This window comes from Aquarana catesbeiana, linkage group LG03 (assembly GCF_042186555.1).
Source record: "Aquarana catesbeiana isolate 2022-GZ linkage group LG03, ASM4218655v1, whole genome shotgun sequence".
Taxonomy (NCBI): Eukaryota; Metazoa; Chordata; class Amphibia; order Anura; family Ranidae; genus Aquarana; species Aquarana catesbeiana.
In genome coordinates, this window is record NC_133326.1 from 13,814,080 (window position 1) to 13,841,715 (window position 27,636).

General features: G+C 43.6%; 1 protein-coding gene across 2 annotated transcripts in view; it reads left to right on the top strand.

Annotated features, from left to right (window-relative positions):
- Positions 1–6,361: 6,361 nt before the first annotated feature.
- Positions 6,362–27,636, top strand: part of LCTL (lactase like) — a 127,063-nt gene continuing 105,788 nt past the window's right edge. For both annotated transcript variants that reach the window (XM_073618297.1, XM_073618299.1), the window contains exon 1: positions 6,362–6,466. The gene's annotated coding sequence lies outside the window, so the exon portion shown is untranslated. The remainder of the gene's footprint in view (positions 6,467–27,636) is intronic.

Genomic DNA, 27,636 nt, shown 5'->3' on the forward strand with positions numbered 1-27,636 from the left:
GAGGGATGTCCACTGGCCACCCACGATCGCTCCACAGAGAGGCAGAATGGGGATCTGTCCATGTAAACAGATTCCCGTTCTGACAGGGGAGTACAGAGTGATTGTCTGTTCCTAGTGATCAGGAACAGCGATCTCTGTGCACTCCCAGTCAGTCCATCCCCCACACAGTTAGAAAGCACCTCCCTAGGAAACACTTAACCCTTTGATCGCCCCCTAGTGTCAACACTTCCCAGCCAGTCATTTATAGAGTAATCAGTGCATTTTTTTAGCAATGATCACTGTATTGGTGTCACTGGTCCCCAAAAAGTGTCACTTAGGGTCAGATTTGTCCACCGCAATGTCATAGTCCCGCTAAAAATCGCTGATCGCCGCCATTACCAGTAAAAACAATAAAAAAAATGTAAAGTCCCTAAATATATCCCCTATTTTGTACACGCTATAACATTTGCACAAACCAATCAATATACGCTTATTGGGATTTTTTTTTTTTTACTAAAAATATGTAGCAGAATACATATCGGCCTAAATTGATGAAGAAATTATTTTTTTTACATTTTTTTGGGGGGGGATATGTATTATAGTAAAAAGTAAAAAAATATTGTTTTTTTTTTTTAAAAAAAACTGCAGAGGTGATCAAATAACACCAAAAGAAAAATCTATTTGTGGTAAAAAAAGAACAACAATTTTATTTTGGTACGGCGTTGCACAAACGTGCAATTGTCGGTTAAATTAACACAGTGCCGTATCACAAAAAATGGCCTGGTCATTAAGAGGGTAAATCCTTACGGTCCTTAAGTGGTTAAGCTGGCCATATATTATTCAGCTTTTTTTGTTTATCAGCCAGACGGCTGAACAAAAAAAGTGAGTGGATTTCCCCATGCACACATTCAAGCTGGATGGGGAAATCCTCCCAATTGTGTCTTTGTATTCTAAAAGAAGGAATCTCCTGCTGTAGAAATACACTGATCAGCACTGCAGCTCATTGGAGTGGATCGATGGATTGACTTTTCATGAACATGAACTGCCATACACCAAAATTCGGCCAGTTCCGGCTGAACCCGCCAAATTTCAATCCATGTATGGCTAGCTTTTGTGGCCAGGTGCTTGGCTGAGAACTTTTGCCATGGGGTGCTGAACTGTACAGAACAGCTATATCAGCAAGAGGAAGGAGCTGCTGAGCAGGAAGAGCTTCAAAATACTGAGTCCGGCAGCACTGCACTGTGGGAACTGTAGTCCAGAGGAGAGACTCTACTGTAATAAAGAGTTTTTGGACTGCTTTTTCCAGTGAGAGATTGCCAGGAGCAGGGGAAAAGGCTGCAGTTTCTCAGGCTGTACAGGATACAGATTTCTCTTGCTACGAGTGAGCATGGAGAGTGCACATCGCTGTCCAGTGTGCATCACCACTGCTGCATAACTGTGGTCTGAGCAGGACCTGGAGTGCTTGAGTTGGGGTGCAGATAGCCAGAGTCAACTGGGTGCAGAGTAGAAAGTGGACTAAGCACTGCGTGTAACCGAATGGTGAGGTACAATATTGCTGGGACTGGTGAGCTGCTGCTGTGGGGATCTACTATTTGCTGCTAAAGAGACTGAGCCCTTTAGGAACTGACCATACAGCCTCTTAGTAGCCATATTGCTGCCTGCAGGCTTGACTGGGACTACTCTCATGTGCACCAATGGTACAATTGGGCCCCAATGCTAGCCGACTGGGGAGTTAGGAGTAAAGACTGTCCCTTTAAAGCTATTACGCAGAGACCTATCGCTTATGGTATGAGGTACCATATCCTAGCCATTCTTCTACAGTGCAGTATTATAATTCAAATTGCAGTTAATGCCTATATGCAAGGTTTATTGCTAACTTTGCCGAATCATGAGTTAATCCCAGTCTAGTGGTACAGGACTCTTTTCGAAGTTACCTTGGCCTAGTGATTATACTGTCTAGAGCAGCGGTCCCCAACCTTTTTGGCACTGGGGACCGCTGTTGTGGAAGAAAATGTTGCCAAGGACAGGGGGGAGGGGGATATTGTTTGGGGTCCGCGGCCGCTGGTGACTTGTCGGGGCAACGGCGGGTGTTAGCGCTTCAATCATCACCACACCATGGTTGATATGGTGTTAGCATGATGGAAGCGCATTATTTGTATTATTACATTGTAATGTCAAATGAAATATCTTAACTCACCATAATGCAGAATCAGTGGGAGCCCTGATTGTGCCACTTGCCACCATCGTCTGCCAGGCTGCCACCAGAAGTAGCATGTCACTTGCCACCATCGCCGGCCACCAAATGCAGCATGTCACTTGCCACCCGTCGCCTGTCACCAGATGCAGCGTGTCACTTGCCATCCATCTCCTGTCACCAGATGCATCGTGTCATATGCCACCAGTGAGCCTGCCACCAGATGTAGTGTGTCACTCGCCACTGTTGCCTGCCACCAGATGCAGCATGTTATTGGCCTCCGTCTCCTGACAACAGATGCAGCTTTTCACTTGTGACCGTCACTTGCCTTCAGATGCAGCGTATCACTTGCCACCTGTCTCCTGCCACCAGATGCAGCATGCAACTTGCCACCTGTCACCAGATGCATGCGTGTCACTTGCCACCCATCGCCTGCCACCAGATGCAGCATGCAACTTGCCACCTGTCACCAGATGCAGCGTGTCACTTGCCATCTGTCACCAGATGCATGCGTGTCACTTGCCACCCATCGCCTGTCACCAGATGCAAGGTGTCACTTGCCACCCATCGCTTGCCACCAGATGCAGTGTGTCACTTGCCACCAGTTGCCTGCCACCAGATGCAGCGTGTCACTTGCCACCCATCGCCTACCACCAGATGCAGTGTGTTACTTGCCACTCTGCTTTCTCGGTTCCCCTGCGTCTTCTCCCTGTTGCCAATCCGATCGGATCTCCTTTCGGCCAATCGGGTGACGGGTTTCAGGACCCGCTTCCTGATTGGCCAGGAGGAGAATCAGTGTTACAATGGTGAATATTCATTCATTCATATTCATTCACAACTGGGTGGGCTTGGGGCGCAGTGCTCTGCGCCCCAAGCCCACCCTTTTTTTGAAGCCTATTAGAGCCTCTGGCTCTAATCATGTGCTTTAAAAAAAAACAAAATAACCCTGATTTGAATCCATGCTTCCGGCGCTCTGCATATAGATTAGGGCACATAGATAGGGGGGGTGGCGCCCGTGCGCCCCTAATGGATGGGCTCGCCACTGCTTGCCTCTTCTTTTTACTTTTATAAAGCACCATTTATGCTGCTGGCGTTATAAACTACTGTATAATAATCATGTGATCTCTGTAGCTGCAGGCACTGTGGATCAATTGATCTTCAAAGTTCACAAGAGAATTAATGAAGTCCCCCCAGTCCAAACTTAGCACTATGCTCATAACAGATTACAATATTATATATTATAATATAGACTGCCAGGCTGCTAACTCACTGCCGGAAGGGAGGAACAAAACAATCTGCTGAGAGAATCTCAGAACTTTGAGGATGAATTACTGTACTATGCTTGCAGCTACAGCGGTAATATTTTTCTGATTGTTAAGTATTTGTTAATAGTTGAATGCCCATAGCCCCCACCACAATTCTACCTTAATGCTTTATAAAGGAATACACAACTTCATTATATGGTGATTTCATATCTGCCTGAAATGTAACTTTAACGGTTGATTCATATCACCACTAAAATTTCAGAACTCAGTCACCTCCAGTATACTGAGACTCAATGTGAAACTTTCTGTACCTTCAAATATATCAATAAATTCTACTTATAGGCAGGTACAGTCTACTTTCTCCACTGCAGTTGGTGCTCTTCCATAGTGGCACTGTTGTGACTCTAGCAGCCATCTTGGGTCAGGCAGAGCCTATTTAAGGCTCTGGCTCACAGATTTGGTGCGTATTTTGCGAGTTGGTAGAGTAGGGACAGGTACCCCTCCTGTCAGTACTAGTGTTAGGGAAAGGTTCCTGATTGAGGAGGGAAAGCGTAGCATCGTCACTTTTCTGGACACCTTCCCGATTGGGCACTAGACGGCCAGGCCGTATTCTGCCCCTCTCAACAGATGCTGTAAATTTGGCTGGAATGTGCTCATTTCACGTTACTGGCTGGGTAGCCTTTCCACCGGTTTATTGTAACTGTTGCTGAAGTATTTCGATACAAGTTCTGCCTGCACCTGTCTGTGTAAATTATTGCTGCCGCACATGCTGCACCCCATCTACATACTAAACAGGCCATAGCCAGTATGCTTGCATTAAAAAATGTAAAGAAGGTTGATTGCCCATTGCATTCTGCAAACTAGGACATACCTAAACTGAAAAAGATCTATGCAAATTGTGCACCAAAGTCCCACAGTTCTCCTCATTAGTAGTACCTCTTCATATACACAAGTTCCTCAAGAAACATAATGAATAAGCATTATAGGGTACTCTAGCTAAGGAGTACATCATGACAGTACTTCCAAATGGGAAGAAATAGACATTCTAAGGTCAAAGTTGGGGCCCAGGGACATTTGCTACTTCTAATGCTTTTGCTGCTATAACCTTCTTGAAGAACATATGCAACATACGATTATGATCTTCATTATGTGTGTTCAGTATGCTTTTCTAAGACTAGGCTAGACTCTACTTTGTAGAGTACATCATGACAGTACTTCCAAATGGGAAGATATAGACATTCTAAGGTCACTGTTGGGGTCCAGGGACCTTTGCTACTTCTGATGCTTTTGCAACTATACCCAAATCCAGCTAAGTGGAGGATTCCGGCCATACACGCTTTTTAACCCACTTCTTGATCAACATGCTTAAGAATTAGCAAGCTTGGTGATTTTAAACTCTATGTAACATACAGTATGACTATGATCTTTTTTATGCATTCAATATGTTCCACTAAGGCTAGACTAGACTCTACTTTGAAGAGTCAGTATGACAGTACTTCCAAGTGGGAAGATATAGACATTCTAAGGGCAGTCTCAGGGGCCTAAGGAAGTACACTTGCTACTTCTGAAGCTTTTGCTATTATAGCCTTATCCCGAACCCAGCTAAGTAGAGCATGACATAGAAACTTTTTAACGCTCTTCTTGATCAACATGCTTTAGAATTAGCAAGCTTGAAGAACCTGAACTCTACAATACATATGACTATGATCTTCTTTATGCATTCTTCAATATGTTCTACTAAGGCTAGACTAGACTCTACTTTGTAGAGTACATCATGATAGTACTTCCAAATGGGAAGATATAGTCATTCTAAGGTCAATGTTGGGGTCCAGGGATATTTGCTACTTCTGTTGCTTTTGCTACTCTACCGTTATCATGAACCCAGTTCAGTAGAGAATTCCATACAAATTTTTGAACCCTCTTCTTGATCAACATGCTTTAGAATTAGCAAGCTTGAAGAACCTGAACACTACGTAACATATGACTATGATCTTCTTTATATGTTCAGTATGTTCTACTAAGGCTAGGCTAGACTCTACTTTGTAGAGAACTTTGTGACAATATTTACAAATGGGAAGATCTAGACTTTCTAAGGTCAATGTTGGGGCCTAGGGACATTTACTACTTCTGATGCTTTTGCTACTATACCCTTATCCCGAATCCAGTAGAGCAGTAGAGAATTCCATACAAACTTTTTAACCCTCTTGATCAACATCTTTTAGGATTAGCAAGCTTGATGAACTTGAACTCTTCGTTACAAATTACCTTGATCTTCATTACTTGTTCAGTTTGCTCTACTGAGACTGAGCTAGACTCTACTTTGTAGAGGACATCATGACAGTACTTCCAAGTAGGAAGAAATATACATTCCAAGGTCAATGTTGGGGCCCAGGGACATTTGCTGCTATACTCTTAACCTGAACCCAGCTAAGTGGAGAATTCTGGCCATACAAACTTTTTAACCCTCTTGATCAATGTGCTTTAGAATTCACAAGCTTGATAAAACCAAACCCTACGTAACATATGACTATGATCTTCATTATGTGTTCAGTATGTTCTACTGAGACTGAGCTAGACTCTACTTTTGTAAATAAATCAGCGTCAGCAGTGACCTTTTAAAATGATGGAAAAAAAGAAATGTGAAGGTAGGATTTGTTCTCATCTAGAATTTAACCGCAGACCAAACACTACAAAGCGGTTAACATGGGTCAGTATGCCAAAGCAGTTCTCATTAGTTCTATTCTCATAAGGCAGGACATTGGCCTCTCTCTTATTCCAGCTTCCAAGGGCCCCCTAATTGGGTCTGTTTCCACCAACAACACAAGCTCCACGACAGGAAAGTTTTAATTATAATGTTCAGGAGGGTGGGCCGCATCCCCCGCACACTCAGAGGTCCTGTCCGTTCTACTCAGTCCTTGCAACACTAAGCACACAGTTTTCTTTGTCACCCAGACCTGCCCTGCCAGTCTCCAGGCAACTTGTTTTAGTAGCAGCGATGCCCTTGGGCCGGAAGCTGGAGCCGTAAGAGGTAATCCGCTTGATATGGATCTCATTCAGCTTTTTAAATGATTTAGTGTGGGAACAATGCTGCTGAGGGCTCAGTGAAGGTTCATGGCTGTTACGCATTTGTTTGGTTCTACAGATGCCAAATGCCACGACTTTCCAATCCAAATTTATCAAGGATTTTGTCTTGGCACATTTATCTCTGGAGCTGCATTTCGAATTTTGTGACTCGTCAACTGTCCAATAAACAGTTCTTCATTTACTGTATATGGTGGATTCATAGAGTCATTATGACCCTGTTCTGGTGATCTGCTTGTGGGGTGGTGCAGTGTGGTGCGGTGGCAGTAAGCACTCAGAGTCAAGATGCAGTAACAACTGTATTGTAGTTAAAGTCCAAACAAGCACAACTACCAGGCAGGAAGACAACCCGACCGGGTGCACCTACAGAATGTTGCAGTGACGACCGGGTGCACCTACAGAACCAGGCAGGAAGTCAACCCGACCGGGGGCACCTACAGAACCAGGCAGGAAGTCAACCCGACCAGGTGCACCTACAGAACGTTGCAGTAAACAGTGTATTAGCCAGTGGCGGTGCGTCCATAAGGGTGCACGCGCACTGCCCCCTCTCTCCAGCCAGACCCCTCTATGACCAAAATATAGAGCCATGCATTGGATGAATCTATCTATGGCCGCCACTGCCACCCCCTATTCAGGCGCCCGGACCCTCTTCGGGCGCAGGGCGCTTGAATTACAGCGGCAGGTGAATGTGGAGGGGAACGCCGCGGACCATCAGCACTGGTGAGTCACTCTCCCTAGATGGATCCACTCCGTTCGGTGTGACAGGGATGTGAAGTGAAGCGGGGAGCCGCTGCAGTCTCAAGCCAGAAGCCGGGGAAAGCCAGAGAGGGATCGTACGGATGATGTAACGTCCTGGTCAGGATGATGGTGGCTGGAATTCGGAAGTCGGAAGTCCTCGGAAACCAGCGTGAGGCGCAGGCTGGAGGGTTGCCGTGACGACGCGTTTCACGCGCATGCGCTTTTTTAAAGTCTTTGAAAAAGCGAATGCGCACGAAACTCGTTGTTACGACAACCCTCCAGCCTGCGCCTCACACTGGTTCCTGAGGACTTCCTGCCCCCACCATCCTGACCAGGGCGTTACGTCATCCGTACGCTCCCTCTCTGGCTTTCCCCGGCTTCTGGCTTGAGACTGCAGCGGCTTCCCGTTTCACATCCCTGTTACACCGAACGGAGTGGATCCATCTAGGAAGAGTGGCTCACCAGTGCCAACGGTTTGCGGCGTTCCCTTCTACATTCATCTGCATGCCAGCCTGCAAAGCGAGCTGCCTTGTGGAGAGCGGTTCGGTTCTCTGACCGCCGCCACAGTCACTGCCTTTCTCCATCAGCACGCCAGCCTTTCCAGACCACGCCGGCGAGCGGGTCTACTGTTCAGGTCAGGACTCTTCAGCGCAGAGAGATTACTGGCACCCCCCAGCTGCACTGTTTTGTCATTTGACACCGTAAGCACCTCATTGCTCCGGGAACCTCCAGTGACACCGTAGGCTGATTTACTCTTACCCTCTTTATTAATACATTACATGTATGAGGATTCTTGGTTTTAATGTTATGATGAATATCAATTAAACTTGCCTTTGGTTTACCAACACCACCCAAAAAGAATATTTTTATTAAGCCATTGCCAGCCATTAATGGTTTCTGTCAGTGCTACGTCCACCCAATGTTACCCACTGAGCGCTGACATTAGTTGTTTTTTTTCTTGGTTGCTGACCCCGCCATAGAGGAATCATGTTCTTCTTGATTTCCTCTCCCTCTGCAATACCGCTGCAGTTGAGCAACATCTGCAATGGAGAAAGAATACTGCACCTGCTTACATGCTCATATGAAATTGTCCTAGGCCAGGGGTCTCCAAACTTTTCAAACAAAGGGCCACTTTTTATTGTCCTTCAGACTTTAGGAGGGCCGGGTTGTGGCCTGCAGGGGCAGAAAATGTCACGGGCCCAGCATCAGCGAGAATATGGCCTCATGGTTGGTGGTCAATAGGACGAGGAGTATTCCCCCTATTAGTAGAAGGAATAGCATCCTATCATTGGTATCGGTGGAAGATATAGTGCCCCATCGTGTTGATGTCAGTGGGAAGAATAGTGCCTCATATCAGTGGGAGGAATAGAGCCCCAAGGGCTGGATAAAGGCTAGCAAAGGGCTACATCTGGCCCTCGGGCCGCATTTTGGAGACCCCTGTCCTAGGCCAACAATTTCTCCCTCTGGGTCCTGCATCAGACTCGTTGACCTGCTTGTGGAAAGATTCTCTTCATGTCTATCCTATACATATGAGCAAACCATAATATATATGCATTCATTTATAAAAAAAAATCATGTATGCAGAATTTTATTTTATTTATTTATTTTCCATTGCATTTACAACTATTTTGTTTAAAAATAAAAAAAAGTAATTCCCTGAATTCAGAGTTCAGAGTCTTGGCATCCTGCGCCCTCTGCGTTTATTTGCATTCTACAAAATACACAATGTGCGTCACCTAGTGGTAATATGCTATTCCTGCAGGCTGGTACACAAATGCACGGCACAGGCAGGTGATACAATACGTTATGAAATATTGTATACAGATAATAGACATCAAACAGGAAAGAAATATAACTGACAGCATTTTAAAACCACTCCCAGGGGCCAAAATATTGTCAGGGGCCACAGGCAAATCTTTTAAGTCATTCCACCTTGCACACCAACATGACTCTTGCTGTTGCATTTACTGGGGAGGAAATGCTTGTACCCTTTACATGGAGTATGCATATAGCCAGGCCAGGGCATAAATTGAAGCCCCTATGCCCCCCCCCCCCACCTCCTGCGCCAAGATACTCCAAGTCTCCAAAGAGTTATTTCACATCTTTATTTACATATTGAGGGAGAAATTAACCACTTGACCACTGGGCACTTAAACCCCCTTCCTAACCAGACCAATTTCCAGTTTTCGGTGCTCTCACATTTTGAATGACAATTACTCAGTCATGCAACACTGTATCTATATGAAATTTTTGCCATTTTTTCACACAGATAGAGCTTTCTTTTGGTGGTATACAATCACTACTGGGTTTTTTATTTTTTGCGCTATAAAAGAAAAAAGACCAAAAATTCTGTAAAAAAAATGAATTTTTCTTAGTTTCTGGTATAAAATTTTATAAAATTAGTATTTTTTCTTTATAAATTTTGGCCAAAATGTACACTGCCACATATCTTTGGTAAAAATAACCCAAATCTTTGTATATTATTTGGTCTTTGTGAAAGTTATAGAGTCCACAAGCTATGGTGCCAATCTTTGTAAATTGATCACACCTGATGCACTGACGGCCTTTCTCATTTATTGAGCCCCTAACAAACCAGGACAGTACAAATACCCCCCAAATGACCCCTTTTTGGAAAGTAGACATTCCAAGGTATTTAGTAAGATGCATGGTGAGTTTTTTGAGGTTGTAATTCTTTGCAATATCAAGTTTTTTTTTTTTACAAAATTGTTATATTAGCAGGTTATTTCTCACACATAGCATATGCATAGCACAAATTACACCCCAAAACACATTCTACTACTCCTCCTGAGTATGGTGATACCACATGTGTGAGACTTTTACACAGCCTGGCCACATACAGAGGCCCAACATGCAGGGAGCACCTGCATCAGGCGTTCTTGGAGCATAAATTACACATATAATTTCTTGAATACCTCTTACACTTTTGAAGGCCCTGGAGCACCAGGACAATGGAAACGCCCCAAAAAAGACCCAATTTTGGAAAGAAAACAACCCAACGTATAATCTATGAGGCATGATGAGTCTTTTTTTTTTTTTTTTTTTTTTTTTTTTTATACACAAAGTTGTCCATTTATACAATATTTCTAACACATAGCATGTACATACCACAAATTACACCCCAAAGTAGATTCTCCTACTCCTCCTGAGTACGGCGATACCACATGTGTAAGACTTTTACACAGGCTGGCCACATACAGAGGCCCAACATTCAGGGAGCACCGTCAGGTGTTCTAGGGGCATACATTTCAAATCTAATTTGACTACCTATTAGACTTTTGTGAGGCACTCTAGTGGCATGGATGAGAACTGATGTGGCATGGATGAGCATGAATGGGGATGGATGGGCCGTGGATGGGGATGGCTGAGTATGGATGGGATGACTGAGCATGAATGAGTACGGCTGAGTATGACTGGGTATGGTTTAGTATGGATGGATGGCTGAGCATGGATGAGTATTGCTGATTAGGGATGGATGAGCATGGATGGATGAGTATTGCTGAGGATGGATGGATGGATGAGTATTGCTGAGCATGGATGGATGGCTAAGCATGGATGAGTATTGCTGATTAGGGATGGATGGCTGGATGAGGCTGCAATGGGCACAGATCAGCGCTGTGGGCACTACAGATCCAGCCCACAGCGCTGCAGCACCTGTACCGATCGGTACAGAGAGGGGAGAGAGGAACCAGGCATGACGCAGGTTTGTTTACAAGTGATCGCTCCGTCATTTGACAGAGCAATCACGTGGTCAACGGCCGCTGTCAGAGGCCATTTACCGTGATCCGTGATTCACGGATATTCCCGGGGGCGCGCGGGAGCGCAATTCTGGTAGGACGTCAATGTACGCCCTCCCAGAGTTATTGAGCTGCGCTGTAACTGTCATTCGGCTATGGCACGGTCGTTAAGTGGTTAAAAAGGTTTCGGAGAAACTGTCCATGTTTTGACAAGTCAACACTTCAAACTCATTGTGGTGTTCCTCAAACCCATTCTTGAACTAGACATGTGCAATTCGCTTCGTTCTGAATTCGTTTTTTAACGAATTTCAACAAATTCATTCATTCGGAAATATCCGAATAACGAAAACCCGTTTAACAATCTTTTCCGAATATTCGTAAATTCGTACATCCGTACATTCGTGCATTCGTAAATTAGTAAATTCGGAAATTCGGAAATCTGAAATAATAATTAACTAATAATATCTTAACTATTACTAACTATTAAATTATAGGTATTGTAATTTCCTTTCAAATTTGGTTGTTAGTGAATGTAACAAATACGAATTCATCCGAAGTTACGAATTATCCGAAATAACAAATGCCGTATCCAAACGAATGGAACGTAATTAACTAATATTAATAAATAACAATAATAATAAAAACTTTTTATTATTATTAGTTATTATTAATTTGTTTCGTTCTATTTGTTTAGATGCGGCATTCGTTATTTTGGATAATTCGTAACTTCGGTTAAATTCGTATTTGTTACATTCACTAACAACCAAATTTGAAAGGAAATTACAATACCTATAATTTAACCACTTCAGCCCCGGAAGGATTTACCCCCTTCCTGACCAGAGCACTTTTTACAATTTGGCACTGCGTCGCTTTAACTGCTAATTGCGCGGTCATGCAATGCTGTAACCAAACGAAATTTGCGTCCTTTTCTTCCCACAAATAGAGCTTTCTTTTGATGGTATTTGATCACCTCTGCCGTTTTTATTTTTTGCGCTATACACGGAAAAAGACCGAAAATTTTGAAAAAAAATGATATTTTCTACTTTTTGTTCTAAAAAAAATCCAATAAACTCAATTTTAGTCATACATTTAGGCCAAAATGTATTTGGCCACATGTCTTTGGTAAAAAAAATGTCAATAAGTGTATATTTATTGGTTTGCGCAAAAGTTATAGCGCCTACAAACTAGGGTACATTTTCTGGAATTTACACAGTCTTTAATTTATGACTGCCTATGTCATTTCTTGAGGTGCTAAAATGACAGGGCAGTACAAAACCCCCACAAATGACCCCATTTTGGAAAGTAGACACCCCAAGGAAATTGCTGAGAGGCATGTTGAGCCCATTGAATATTCATTTTTTTTGTCCCAAGTGATTGAATAATGAAAAAAAAAAAAAAAATTACAAAAAGTTGTCACTAAATGATATATTGCTCACACAGGCCATGGGCCTATGTGGAATTGCACCCCAAAATACATTTAGCTGCTTCTCCTGAGTATGGGGATACCACATGTGTGGGACTTTTTGGGAGCCTAGCCGCATACGGGGCCCCGAAAACCAATCACTGCCTTCAGGATTTCTAAGGGCGTACATTTTTGATTTTACTCCTCACTACCTATCACAGTTTTGAAGGCCATAAAATGCCCAGATGGCACAAACCCCCCCCAAATGACCCCATTTTGGAAAGTAGACACCCCAAGCTATTTGCTGAGAGGCATGTTGAGTCCATGGAATATTTTATATTTTGACACAAGTTGCGGGAAAGTGACAATTTATTTATTTATTTATTTTTTTTTTGCACAAAGTTGTCACTAAATGATATATTGCTCACACAGGTCATGGGCATATGTGGAATTGCACCCCAAAATACATTCTGCTGCTTCTCTTGAGTACGGGGATACCACATGTGTGGGACTTTTTAGGAGCCTAGCCGCGTACGGGACCCCGAAAACCAATCACCGCCTTCAGGATTTCTAAGGGTGTACATTTGTGATTTCACTCTTCACTGCCTATCACAGTTTCGGAGGCCATGGAATGCCCAGGTGGCACAAAACCCCCCCAAATGACCCCATTTTGGAAAGTAGACACCCCAAGCTATTTGCTGAGAGGCATGGTGAGTATTTTGCAGCTCTCATTTGTTTTTGAAAATGAAGAAAGACAAAAAAAAAAATTTTTTTTTTCTTTTTTTAATTTTCAAAACTTTGTGACAAAAAGTGAGGTCTGCAAAATACTCACTATACCTCTCAGCAAATAGCTTGGGGTGTCTACTTTCCAAAATGGGGTCATTTGGGGGGGGGTTTGTGCCACATGGGCATTCCATGGCCTCCGAGACTGTGATAGGCAGTGAAGAGTGAAATCAAAAATTTACGCCCTTAGAAAGCCTGAAGGCGGTGCTTGGTTTTCGGGGTCCCATACGTGGCTAGGCTCCCAAAAAGTCTCACACATGTGGTATCCCCGTACTCAGGAGAAGCAACAGAATGTATTTTGGGGTGTAATTTCACATATTCCCATGGCATGTTTGAGCAATATATCATTTAGTGACAACTTTGTGCAAAAAAAAAAAAAAATAATAATAATTTGTCTCTTTCCCGCAACTTGTGTCACAATATAAAATATTCCATGGACTCGACATGCCTCTCAGCAAATAGCTTGGGGTGTCTACTTTCCAAAATGGGGTCATTTGGGGGGGTTTGAACTGTCCTGGCATTTTATGCACAACATTTAGAAGCTTATGTCACACATCACCCACTCTTCTAACCACTTGAAGACAAAGCCCTTTCTGACACTTTTTGATTACATGAAAAAATTATTTTTTTTTGCAAGAAAATTACTTTGAACCCCCACACATTATATATTTTTTTAAAGCAAATGCCCTACAGATTAAAATGGTGGGTGTTTCATTTTTTTTTTTCACACAGTATTTGCGCAGCGATTTTTCAAACGCATTTTTTGGGGAAAAAACACACTTTTTTACATTTTAATGCACTAAAACACACTATATTGCCCAAATGTTTGATGAAATAAAAAAGATGATCTTAGGCCGAGTACATGGATACCAAACATGACATGCTTTACAACTGCGCACAAACGTGCAGTGACAACAAAATAAATACATTTTTAAAAGCCTTTAAAAGCCTTTACAGGTTACCACTTTAGATTTACAGAGGAGGTCTACTGCTAAAATTACTGCCCTCGATCTGACCGTCGCGGTGATACCTCACATGCATGGTGCAATAGCTGTTTACATTTGACGCCAGACCGACGCTTGCGTTCGCCTTAGCGCGAGAGCAGGGGGGACAGGGGTGCTTTTTTTTTTTTTTTTTTTTTTTTTTTTATTATTTTTTTGCTTTTTTATCTTATTTTAAAACTGTTCCTTTCATTTTTTTTTTTTTTAATCATTTTTATTGTTATCTCAGGGAATGTAAATATCCCCTATGATAGCAATAGGTAGTGACAGGTACTCTTTTTTGAAAAAATTGGGGTCTATTAGACCCTAGATTTCTCCTCTGCCCTCAAAGCATCTGACCACAACAAGATCGGTGTGATAAAATGCTTCCCCAATTTCCCAATGGCGCTATTTACATCCGGCGAAATCTAAGTCATAAAATGCTCGTAGCTTCCGGTTTCTTAGGCCATAGAGATGTTTGGAGCCACTCTGGTCTCTGATCAGGTCTATGGTCAGCTGGCTGAATCACCGGCTGCATTCTCAGGTTCCCTGTTGAGACAGGAGAGCCAGAGAAAAACACGGAAGACGGTGGGGGGGGGCATTCTCTCCCACTGCTTGTAAAAGCAGTCTAGAGGCTAATTAGCCGCTAGGATTGCTTCTACATGAAAGCCGACCGCTGGCTGAAAAGAATGATACCAAGATGATACCTAAACCTGCAAGCATCATTCTGGTATAACCACTCAAAGTCGTGAATGCTGTACTCAGACAAAAATATGGTTAACAATAAAGCACAGTAAACGGTAAAGTATAAAAAATTGCAGACCTGAAAAGCAAACATGATAAAACATAATAACAATAAAACATTGCAGAATAGAATACAGTAAAAAAGAGCAGAACAATAGAGAGAATAGAGAGAGAGAGAATAGAGAGAGAACAATAAAACGACAACTATTATTTTTTATTTTATATTTTTGTTTGTGTTTTTTTTTTTTTTTTTTTTTACACTTTTTTTGTAACTGTAACTTTTATAACTGTAACCGGTTCCAGGTTCGGGTCTCACAAAATGCGATGGCATCTTGGGAGACCCTGTGAAAGTGTGTCCTAGTCTGTGCAATGCTGTACCCTACGCTAATACTCAGCTAGTGAATGGTAGCGTTCAAAACATTCACCAATGCAAAGACCAGGATTGTCAGGACAGGAGGGACAATAATAGCGGGTGTCATGCCTATATCCGCGCTTGCTGCAGACACAACATCTTTTTGGGGGGGGTTCGTTGGGTAGGGGTACTCGGGAGGACATAAAAATGCCTCTCATGCAGCCGACTGCATTTGGTTGGGGATGTGAATGGGGGAAGTACGGGCGCTGCAGAAGTGGTGGGTTCCCAATTAGGATTGGCGAATGCAGCAGGAAGGGCACTATGGGCATGACGGGCCTGTGTTTGTCTTCTTGGTGGCAGCGGGACACTATTTGTGCTTGCCACCTCACCAGCTTGAACTGCACTTATGGGACTCGCCACGTCACCAAGTGTTACTGCAGTGCTGGTTTGACTACGACCGGGGTGTACTAGGCCGCTGGCGCTTGCCAGTTCACCAAAACGCTACCAAAAAAACTGTTAACGATCGCAGGGATCAGGCCTGACTCTGCGAACGCTGCAGTTATGCATTTAGTGTTTTGTAAGTGACAGTGATCGATCGATACTGCACTTGGGTGGGCTGGGCTGGGCCGGGCGGAGGGGCAAAACGCAGGTGCTAGCAGGTATCTGGGCTGATCCCGCTAACACTGCGTTTTTGGGAACCCTAAACTGCTGGGGACGCCAGTATAGATCTGATCGGATCAGATATTGATCAGTTCAGATACTATACCACTAAGGGAGGTGTACAGTGCGTGCGTGGGTGTTAGCGCTACTGGCACTAACCTGACGCTGCCTGGGGCTGGTGCTTGCCAGTTCACCAAAACGCTACAAAAAAAACTGTTAGCGATCGCAGGGATCAGGCCAGACTCTGCGAACGCTGCAGTTATGCGTTTAGTGTTTTGTAAGTGACAGTGATCGATCGATACTGCACTTGGGTGGGCTGGGCTGGGCCGGGCGGAGGGGTAAAACGCAGTTGCTAGCAGGTATCTGGGTTGATCCCGCTAACACTGCGTTTTTGGGAACCCTAAACTGCTGGGGACGCTAGTATAGATCTGATCGGATCAGATATTGATGCGTTCAGATACTATACCACTAAGGGAAGTGTACGGTGCGTGGGTGTTAGCGGTACTGGCACTAACCTGACGCTGCCTGGGGCTGGTGCTTGCCATTTCACCAAAATGCTACCAAAAAAACTGTTAGCGATCGCAGGGATCAGGCCTGACTCAGCGAACGCTGCAGTTATGCGTTTAGTGTTTTGTAAGTGACAGTGATCGATCGATACTGCACTTGGGTGGGCTGGGCCGAGCTGGGCGGAGGGGCAAAACGCAGGTGCTAGCAGGTATCTGGGCTGATCCCGCTAACACTGTGTTTTTGGGAACCCTAAACTGCTGGGGACGCCAGTATAGATCTGATCGGATCAGATATTGATGCCATCAGATACTATACCACTAAGGGAGGCGTATGTTGCGTGCGTGGGTGTTAGCGGTACTGGCGCTAATCTGACGCTGCCTGGGGCGACGCATATCACCGCCGGGCGATCAGGGGGCTAAATCTTTATTCGGTAATAAACGGCGGGTTCCCTGACACTATAAAAAATAAACAAACTAACCAGCGTCACCCGTAACGGTTATACAGTGATCAGTGGTGAAAGGGTTAACTAGGGGGCCATCAAGGGGTTAAAACATTTATTAGATAGTATATGGGGGTCCCTGTCGCTATAAAACTCTGACGGCGAACCTAAATATTTACGTCCCTAACTAGCATCACCAGCGACACTAATACAGCGATCAGAAAAATGATCGCTTAGCGACACTGGTGACAGGGGGTGATCAAGGGGTTAAAACTTTATTAGGGGGGGTTAGGGGGGTACCCTAGACCTAAAGGGGGCCTAACACTCACTGCCCTGACACTGTAACTGTCACAAACTGACACCAATACAGTAATCAGAAAAAAAAAAAAAAAAAAACTGCTGGTGTCAGTTTGTGACAGGGGGGGGGGGTGATTGGGGGGGGATCGGGGGGCGATCGGGGGGGGGATCGGGGTGTTTAGTGTGCCTGGCATGTTCTACTGTGTGTGTAGTGTTGGTGCACTTACATTGCAGTCTTCTCTCCTCGGCCCGGAACGGAAAATACCGAGCCGAGGAGAGATGACATCATTTCCTCTGCCTCTGTGTACAATACAGAGGCAGGGAAATGATCCCATTGGCTGAGAGCGATCGCGAGGGGGGGGCCACGAATGGATGGCCTCCCCCTCACCTCCGATCGCCGGGGGAGATTTGCCGACCGCCGCAGGCACCGGGGGGGGGTCCGATTGGACCCCCCACCCGCGGGCAGGCAAGGACGTACATATACGTCCTTTTGCCTGCCCGTGCCGCTCTGTCGACGTATATAGTCGTGCGGCGGTCGGCAAGTGGTTAATAGTTAGTTGTTATTTCAGATTTTCGAATTTTCAGGTTTTTTGATTCTCAAATTTCGAATTTACAAATTTACGAATTTTCTAATTTACAAATGTACGAATTTACGAATATACGAATTCTCTAATTTCCGAATTTTCTAATTTACAAATGTACGAATTTACGAATTCTCTAATTTACAAATTTCCGAATGTATGAATTTACGAATGTACGAATTTATGAATTTACGAATATATGAATGTACGAACATACGAATTTTTGAATTGCGATCATAACGAATGACCCGAAAAACGAAAAAAAAATAAACGAATGAAACGAAAACGAACAATTTTTTTGGAAGTCCACATGTCTATCTTGAACCATTTTTGCAGTGTGGCAGGGCGCATTGTCCGGCTGAAATAGACCACTGCCATCAGGGAATATCGTTTCCACGAAGGGGTGTACTTGGTCACCAATAATGTTTAGTTAGGTGGTACGTGTCAAGTAACATCCACATGAATGGCAGGAGCCAAGGTTTCCCAGCAGAACATTGCCTAAAGCATCATACTGACCAGCCATCTAACCAACCAAATTATCCCGTCTAACAGTATGTGTTAAAAACAGGCCTTTAGTTTGCACACATTTGCAAATACAGGCGTATGCTGCAGAGCCCCATCAAGGCACCCCGGTATTATTTGCAGTCCTAACTAAAAATTTTGAGAGCCTCCACAATGCAAACACACGCATTCTAATGGATAGATAAGAGGGCAGGTGAGCCTGGATGGAGCCCACCCCTCCTTAAAGGCACAGGGGAGCACTGGACATCCAGCATAGAGCACCATGGCAGCAAAGGTGCCAGTATTCCAACAGTCAGGGCCGGCCTCTCCAATCTGATACTCCGCCTCCCATTTGTGCCCGCCCAACCCCGCCCACACTCCATCCACATACATGCCATGGCACTTGCTCTGTGCTGCGAGAAGAGTTTTGTGAACAGCTGAGCGGCACTGTTTGTGTTAATGCCTGATGCACTCTTATGTTTGTGAGCACCCATTTTAACTTACCTTGGTTTTCGGATGATAGTGGGCTATAGAGTTTAAATTGTTTTCTCTCCAGTGATACAAGTGCATCTGGAGGAGATACATTGGAGCCATGAAGTGGTAAGAAGTGTTCCCACCTTACTGACCCCTGAAGAAGACTATATTTAGTCGAAACGCGTTGGTAAATTATTGGTGGTTATATAATGAGATCAAGTACATGTTCTCTCTGCTTGTCGCATAATGCTGGCCTTACCCTGTATGAACAATCGTCCAAAATCCAGTCATTTAGACAGTTCCTTCATTTTTCGGTCAGTTAATGGGCACAAATTGGTAATCAGTTGGAACGTTTTTGAGCTGAGAAAAAAACGAAAGACAAGTTTGGAAATTTTCTGCCGAACGAACGATAAATTAAAAAGGTTAATGTGTTTGCCGTCCAAACTGTTTGCACTAGGTATATGTGAAAAAACAAAAAAATACAAAAATAAAAATGGATTCATTTAAGTCCATTGAACGATTTATCGGTCATTATATAATGGCACTATCGTTTGCTCTCACGAATGTTCGTTTTTTTTTTTGAAAATGGGTTTTGAACGATTTTTCGTATAGTGTATGGCCAGCATTAGGCTTTATTGTACATTAGACTAAGAATTAGACTGTATAGACCAGAATGAATTCATTTTTAGCATTTTGTACAAATAAACTTTTTTTTATTTTTATACAGAAAACTAATTTGGTGTGAATTTTAATTGCTGCAACAAAATACCATGGGAGATAATCTTTTTTTTTGTTTGTTCTTGATTACTGACACAAGAGCATTTCTAATCATTTATAAATGTGTGAGGGATTTTATTTTTTTATTGATTTGAAATGCACAGGAGCACTTTTTTTCCTACAATTGACACATTTAAGGAGACAGCGCCACCTGTTGGTTGGTTGCATGCCTGACTGATCAATAGAGACTACCAGCTGCCCCAGCTGCTCTGAGCTACACGATTTCTGGCACGTCCACTCTTCTCAAACTAAAACTAAACTGTATATAGCCTTTGCGTTTTTGAGTATTATAAATTTGTTTAATTAAATCATCCATTTATTTAAATCACATGCTATGTGGTCGGGTCCTTGCCAGAGGAGGTGACCTTAGGTGGAGAGTGTCTCTAATTGAACTAATGTCTCGGCATACTGTGTGTGTGACGTCACCCCGCTGTGCTAATTGCCGGCTATTTTCCTAAAAGATAAATCTTTCAGATTTTCCATCAATTTTTTTTTTTTTTTTCAAATATAAATTTTTATTAATTTTCATAGAAAAGGGGCAGATCCCCAGACAAAGTAAAAAATTAGAAAAGCGAGGTCGCAGCCTCCTCACAGAACATCATATCAAAACAAAGTATGTTTATAAAAGTAAAGCTCTTGTCCACCTATTTCTGTTATATGTTATTATCCCTGACAAGTACATTTTCTTAGTGTTACAACATCTCAGTGCATGAAAATCTTAGTACATTCACCATAGATATTAGTTGGTGTCTCATTTAAACGTTTACTGTTTATGAGCTGTACCAGTTAGGAGGGAGCTACCAGAAAGTGAATCAAAGAGAAGAAGGAGCAAGTATAAGAAAGAAGAGAGGAAGAGAGTAGGTAGAGGGTGAAAGGGAAGGGGCGGGGGGGGGGGGAATGGTGAGGTGTCGGCGGTTGCTTTGAGTAAGCCGGGTTTCTTGTAACCAAAAAGTTAAAAGTTGTTATTAAGTGGGATTCCCCATAAGGGTTTTACCTTCGTCTGAATATTTAAACATATTCCAGAGCGTCCAAGTTTTCTTATAGACTTCTTGTCTATCTTGAGCTGTCAGTATAATGTCTTCTAAGTTGTTTACGTCTTCCACTTTCCGTAGCCACATTGATACGGTTGGTGGGGAGGTTTGTTTCCATAGCAAAGGGATGCAGGACTTGGCTGCATTTATTAGGTGACGTAGTACGGATTTTTTATACTTTTTGAGCGGTACGGACGACACCTGAAGCAAGAAAAATGCCGGGTCGTTTGGAATTTGAAAATCTGTACATTTTTGAGAAATAGAACGAACCGCAGTCCAGAAATGTGTCAGTCTAGGACAGGACCAAAACACGTGTAGCATCGTTCCCTCTTCCGTCTGGCATCGCCAGCAATATTTGGATGTATCAGGAAATATAGTATGTAGATGACTGGGTGTTAAGTACCACCTCGTCAGGATCTTATAGTTCATTTCTTGTAATTTAGTGCATATTGATGATTTAAGGGAGAGAGCTATCATGCTTTGCTTCTGGACTGGAGTGAAAGAGCGCTGAAGGTCTGTTTCCCATTTCATAATACATGGCAGGTTGGGTTGTTGTGGGGGTGTGTTTAGTAGAGTGTACATTTTGGATAAGACCTGTGGTAATGGTTCTGTGTCTGAACATATCTCCTCAAATGTAGTCAAAGGTCTGTTGTATAATTGAGGGTTTTGGATTGTCTGGAGGAAATGATGAATTTGTATTGCACTCCAAAATGTGAGTTTGAATGGGCCAGTCGGGTCCAATAGCTCTGGAATAGAGGGCCATCTATTGTTTTGGATAAATTGTAAGGCTTTGACACAGCCGGAGTTCTTTAGTGTCTGAAATCGTTCAGATGAAATTCCAGGTTGAAACTTGGGGTGTCCTAAGATCGGAGTTAAGGGGGATTCTCTGGTCGTTAGTGATGTCTGTAGTGTGGCGTGAAGGCATTGTTTTATAGTGTTTCCTATGAGAGGGTGTGATTTCAATTCTATAGGGAGGGAGGCACAACACCACAGTGCAGTCTGTAGAGGTATTTTTGTTTGATGTTGCTCTATTTGTGCCCATAATTTAACTGCTTTGTGTCGGTGCCAGTCCACCACTCTACCTACATGGACTGCCTGGTAATATTTCCTGATATTCGGAAGTGCAACCCCTCCATAGTGTTTTGGTGTACATAACTGCGATCTGGGGATACGGGGTTTTTTATTTGCCCATACGAATCGGGTGAAGAGAGATTGTACTTGTTTAAAGTGTGAGGTAGGGATGTTGATTGGTAGGGCTTGGAATAGATATAAAAATTTTGGCAATATGCTCATTTTAATTAGATTACACCGCCCAAACCATGAATGTAATCCCGTATCCCACTCACTTAGTAGGATTCTAGTCTTATTCAGAAGAGGTGGGAAGTTGCTGTCAAACAGTAGGGCTGGATCCGGTGTTATTTTCGTGCCTAAATATGTTAAGGTAGAGTCCGTCCACCTGAAGCGGAAACTGGTTTGCAGGTTACGGAGATTATTGGGTGTTAACGAGAGTCCCATCGCCTCTGACTTGGAGAAATTTATTTTTAAATTAGATAATTTTCCATATCTCTCAAATTCCTTAAGAAGGTTAGGCAGGGATATCGTTGGGTTTGTTATTGAGAAAAGCAGGTCATCTGCATATGCTGATATTTTGTGTTGCATGGGACCAATAGGTATGCCTTGGATGTCAGGATTTAGTCAAATCGTGGATAAAAAGGGTTCGAGAGAAAGGGCGAACAATAGAGGGGATAGGGGACATCCCTGTCTTGTTCCATTTGTTATAGGGAAGGGATCAGATAATACCCCATTCGCTTTCACTCGTGCTGTGGGATTGGAGTATATACTGGCTATCCGACTGAGCATCACCCCCCCTAGGCCTATGTGCCTGCGTACGGTGACCATAAATGGCCAACTGACTCGGTCAAACGCCTTTTCGGCGTCTGTATTGAGGAATACACAGGGTATTTTCCCAGATCTAGTAAAATGTAGAAGATTTAGCACTTTTGTGGTGCTATCTCTGGCCTCCCTAGACGGTATGAAGCCAACCTGGTCTAGGTGGATTAGTTGTGTGAGGTGCTGCGCTTGCCGGACAGCCAGAATTTTGGTAAACAGTTTGAGATCAAGATTTAACAGTGAAATGGGTCGGTAGCTACCACATGCCGTTGGGTCCTTCCCTTCTTTGTAAATTACTGAGATATGAGCGTTCAGGGTTTCTCTAGCAAAAGTTTTTCCTGTTCCTATCTTGTTAAACAGTGTGACCATATGAGGTCCCAAAACTGGGAAGAGATTTTTATAATATTGTAATGTATATCCGTCCGGGCCTGGGGCTTTACCTGGTTTCATTGACCCTATAGCTTTCTGAACTTCTATTAACGTTATGGGCGATTCTAGTTCTTCTCTAATTTCTTGGGGAAGGGATGGCATTTGGGATGAACGTATGTAGTTCTCTAGCTCAGTATTAGGGGGGTTTGTTTGTGGCAAATTGTACAAGTTAGAATAGAATTGCTTAAATATTTCAGTTATTTGCTTAGGTAGTGTCACTTTTTTACCTTGTGGTGTAGAGATATGTGGAATATAGGTTCTTGATTTATGATTCCCAACTAATCTGGCCAGTAATCTTCCACATTTATCTCCATATTCATATGTCTGTTTGCGACAGAGCTGTATGGCTGCTTTTGCTCTGTATTGTAAAATGTCAGTAATCTGTCTTCTGAGAGTGGATAATTCTATCTCAGATGACTGTGAAGGGGCATGTTTGTGCCTGGCTTCAGAGTTGGCTAGTTCCTGCAAGAGTTGTGATAGCTGTTTATTTCTCTCTCTCTTTATACGGGCACCGTGAGAAATGAGGATCCCCCTTATAACTGTTTTATGAGCCTCCCACAATATTCCCGGGTCACATTCTGGTTGGTTATTTTCTTGAAAATATAGTTTCAGGGCTTTTGTTACTGCTGTCAGAACTTCAGGATTCTGTAGAAGGCTTTCATTGAGCCGCCAGAATCTCTGTCTGGGGGAGAGATTATCGGACAGGCGGTAGCACAGAAATATCGGTGCATGGTCGGACCATGTCCTGTTACCAATTGATGTCTGTTCTACCGCGTGTAGTTGTGTATGGGGTATTAGGAAGTAATCAATTCTTGTGTGGACCTGATGTATATGTGAGTAGAATGTAAAATCTTTTTCTCCCGAATGTTGTAAGCGCCAAACGTCTATTAGTTGAGATTTATGTAGATTTTTAGCTATTCGTTTAAGTTGGGATGAGGGGACTGATGATTTTCCCGTTGAGGTATCTACCGAAGGAATTAATGGGGTATTGAAGTCTCCTCCCAGGATTAATTCTCCCTCTGTAAAGTCATGTAGTTTCTCTAGGATCTCTCTCAGGAACGTAGCTTGTAATTCATTAGGGGCATAGATGGTTGCTAATGTTACTTTGACTGTGCCAATCAGACCTTTAAGGAAAATATATCTCCCAGTGGAGTCTATTTCAGAACTTTGATGTTGCCAGGGAATCTTCCCAGAAATTAGGATGGACACCCCTTTAGATTTAGATTCCGGATTCATAGAATGGTAGGCTATCGGAAAGTGTCTGTTTTGTAAGTATGGTAACTTATTGGTTTTGAAGTGTGTCTCTTGGATGAAGGCTATGTCTACATTATGTCGCTTTAAGTCGTGTATTAGCATGCGTCTTTTCTCAGGTATGTTTAGTCCTTTCGTATTCAGGGACATCACCTTGATATTGTTAGCCGCCATAGTAAAATAGAACTATGTGGGGGGGGGAAGGGAGGGGGGAGGACAAGGGTAAGTCAAAGAAGGGGGTAGAGAAGAGGAAAGTGGTTAAATAGAAAACTTAGAATAGAGATAGAACGGATAGTTTGAGATTAAGAGTAAGGTACAGGCACAACCTAATGTCCTGCCTGTAATGTTTCCCCTAGAAGTACGGGGAGTGTTTAATAGCATATAATCCCAGAGGAACACCTATCGGCCTCCCAGGGGTATATGCTGGCCTATTCGGGAGAGCGGTAGGACACGGCACAGAGAGAGAGTCTCCCACCCGCCTCCCCACCCAAGCTTATCTAAGATAAACAACTATCAGAGAATTACTATGCAACGTTATAAAACCTGCAATCGGGTCAGCCCAAAAAGAAAAAACCTTTATAACAAATCTGTCAATATTACAATCCTCATCCATCAGTGTTTCGATCAGGAGAGGGGGACTCCCCCTCAGGAAGAGTAATTCCCCTTCAAGTGAGCCATCCCCTCTAACCACAATGGTTTATGACTTCGCGCCATCTGATCTGAGGGAAGCTTAACATTAGATATCAAACAAAACAAACCAAACTTATATTCCAACCTTTGCATCAAACCTGCTATAAGAAGGTGGTTCACCTTTCATATGCAATGTCATTACTGCTGGGTAGCCGCCTCCTGTCTCTACTAAGTTAGAGTTGGAACGGTCATCCCTTAAGCCACTAAAGATAGGCTTTGCAGTTTCTGACTATCTTTCAAACCCCCATCTTAAGGTCTCTGACATCTCTGGTTGCATAGGGGGATTTATTTGGTATGACCATCACTTCTATAATCTTGTCATCGGGGTGGGTGTTTCAATTCAGCGACCAGACCTCCCAAGGTGATGTAGGATCAGTTCCGTCAAATAAATACCCATAGCTGAGTCTATCTTCTCATATATTCCATATCTATAAGCAGTATCACCAGGTCGTAAGAGCTTCTGTGTAAGTTCAGTAGCAGATCCTGTAAGAGTACCTGGCTCCTCTGTATATGTGGTTAATGCATAGCGTCCAATGATATATATAGACAGCTCAGTTCTGGTAAGTCTCTGTATGAGATGCTCAGATACACAACTTCCAGTATGGTTGGAAGGGGGTCTGAGTTATGGGGGTTGAGTCATGTGTAGGCCCAATTCCCGGAAAACATATAAACTGGCGCCACCAAAAAAAAAAAAAAAACATCCTACTAAGAACAGTAGTTGGCTATCGGTCAGATACGAACAGTGAAAGAAAACGGTTTAAATCTCACCCAGATACTGGAGTGTAAAGATGAAAATCGAAACTTCTGTCTGTAGTTATAGTTGTTTCACGACTCACGTATGTCCTCTTGAGACACGGCTCTGGGTCTGCGGCGGTTCCGCTGCTGTCTCGGCGGTAGATTGTCGTTGACTCTCGAAGAAGACGGATGACCCGCGGTGCGTGTAAGAGGACCAAGCCAATTGGGGACCTCAATGGGCTCTGCGTCAAGGAAAGTAAATAGTGCTGGCAGGGCATCTGGCTTTCTAAGGGTGAAGCTTCGTTGGTTTCTCCTGAATGTTGCGGAAAGGGGATATCCCCAACGGTATGTGGCTCCCTTCCCTTTTGCCAGGTCTAATAGCGGCTTTAGAATTGCCCGCCGCTGCAGGGTTGCACGTGAAAGATCCGGTAGAATTTTCACCGTGGCGCCATCTAATTCCGGGTCTTCTGCTTCCCAGGCTTTCCGTAAAATCATTTCTTTGTGTACATAATGGTGTACTCTGCACACAACGTCCCTTGGTCTCTGAGGGTCGGTTGGTTTAGGGCCCAGTGCTCGATGTATCCTGTCTAATTCAATGCGTTCTGGTAATTCAATACCTGGTAAACTGCGAAAGATTGCAACAGCCGTGTCTGCTAGATCTTCAGGACTCGTGGCTTCTGGGAGTCCTCTGAGACGCAGGTTATTCCTGCGACTCCGGTCCTCCATTTCCTCCAATCGCAAACATTGATCTTGTAAAGCCTCTGTGTGGGAGTCCTGCTGCTCCTCCATCTCTGACATTCGACGTTCCAGTGTCATAAGGGAGCTCTCACCCGCTTCCACTCTGCTGGTTAGTGCGCTGATGTCTGCTTTGACTGCTTTTATTTCCTTGCGGTGTGTGGCTTCCACCGTCGCTATCAGGGCCGCAATGTCCGCCTTGGTAGGCAGCGCCTGCAGTATGGCGCGGAGCTCCGCATCTATTCCGGTGGTCTGTGAAGGGGGGGGCTGTAGATCTCCATCCAAGTCAGATCGGAGGTCTGAGGGGAAGCCCGCATAGGTATCCGGTATAGGTATGTCTCTGTTCAGAGATGGGGAGCTGCTCGCTGCCTGTCTCACTGAGTGCTCACCACAAGGCGTCGCGGCCATCTTGAGCTCCGGGGAGCCGAGAAGGGAGAGCTGAAATCTCCTCCTGAGATCGTTCGATGTGGGTGGTTGAGGGGTTGATCTGCTCGGTTTGTTGCTCTTCTTCGCCGACTTCCGTCTGGTGGATTGCATAGTGTGCGGATCAAGCTGGAATAGCCAGGGTAAGGGAGAAACGGCCGGGAGCTCAGCAAACACGCGTCTCTATCCAGCCATGTCCAGGCCACGCCCCTTCCATCAATTTTTAATAATATATTGCAAGCAAAGGATTGATATAACTGATTTTTTTTTTTTTACTATATGTAAAATTTGACCTGATTTCCTAACCACTTCAGCCCCGGAAGATTTTACCCCCTTCTTGACCAGAGCACTTTTTGCGCTTCGGCACTGCGACGTTTTACTGACAATTGCGCAGTCGTGCGACGTTGCACCCGAACAAAATTGACGTCCTTTTTTCCCCCCACAAATAGAGCTTTCTTTTGGTGGTATTTGATCACCTCTGCGGTTTTTATTTTTTTTGCGACAATTTTTGAAAATAAAGCAATAATTTTTTACTTTTTGCTATAATAAATATCCCCAAAAAATATATAAAAAAACATTTTTTTTCCTCAGTTTAGGCCGATACGTATTCTTCTACATATTTTTGGTAAAAAAAATCGCAATAAGCGTTAATTGATTGGTTTGCGCAAAAGTTATAGCGTCTACAAAAGAGGGGATAGATTTATGGCATTTTTATAATTGATATTTTTTTTTATTAGTATTGGCGGCGATCTGCGATTTTTATCGTGACTGCGACATTATGGCGGACACGTCGGACACTTTTGACACTATTTTGGGACCATTGTCATTTATACAGCGATCAGTGCTATAAAAATGCACTGATTATTGTGTAAATGACACTGGCAGGGAAGGGGTTAAACACTAAGGGGCGATCAAGGGGTTAAGTGTGTCCTAGGGAGTGATT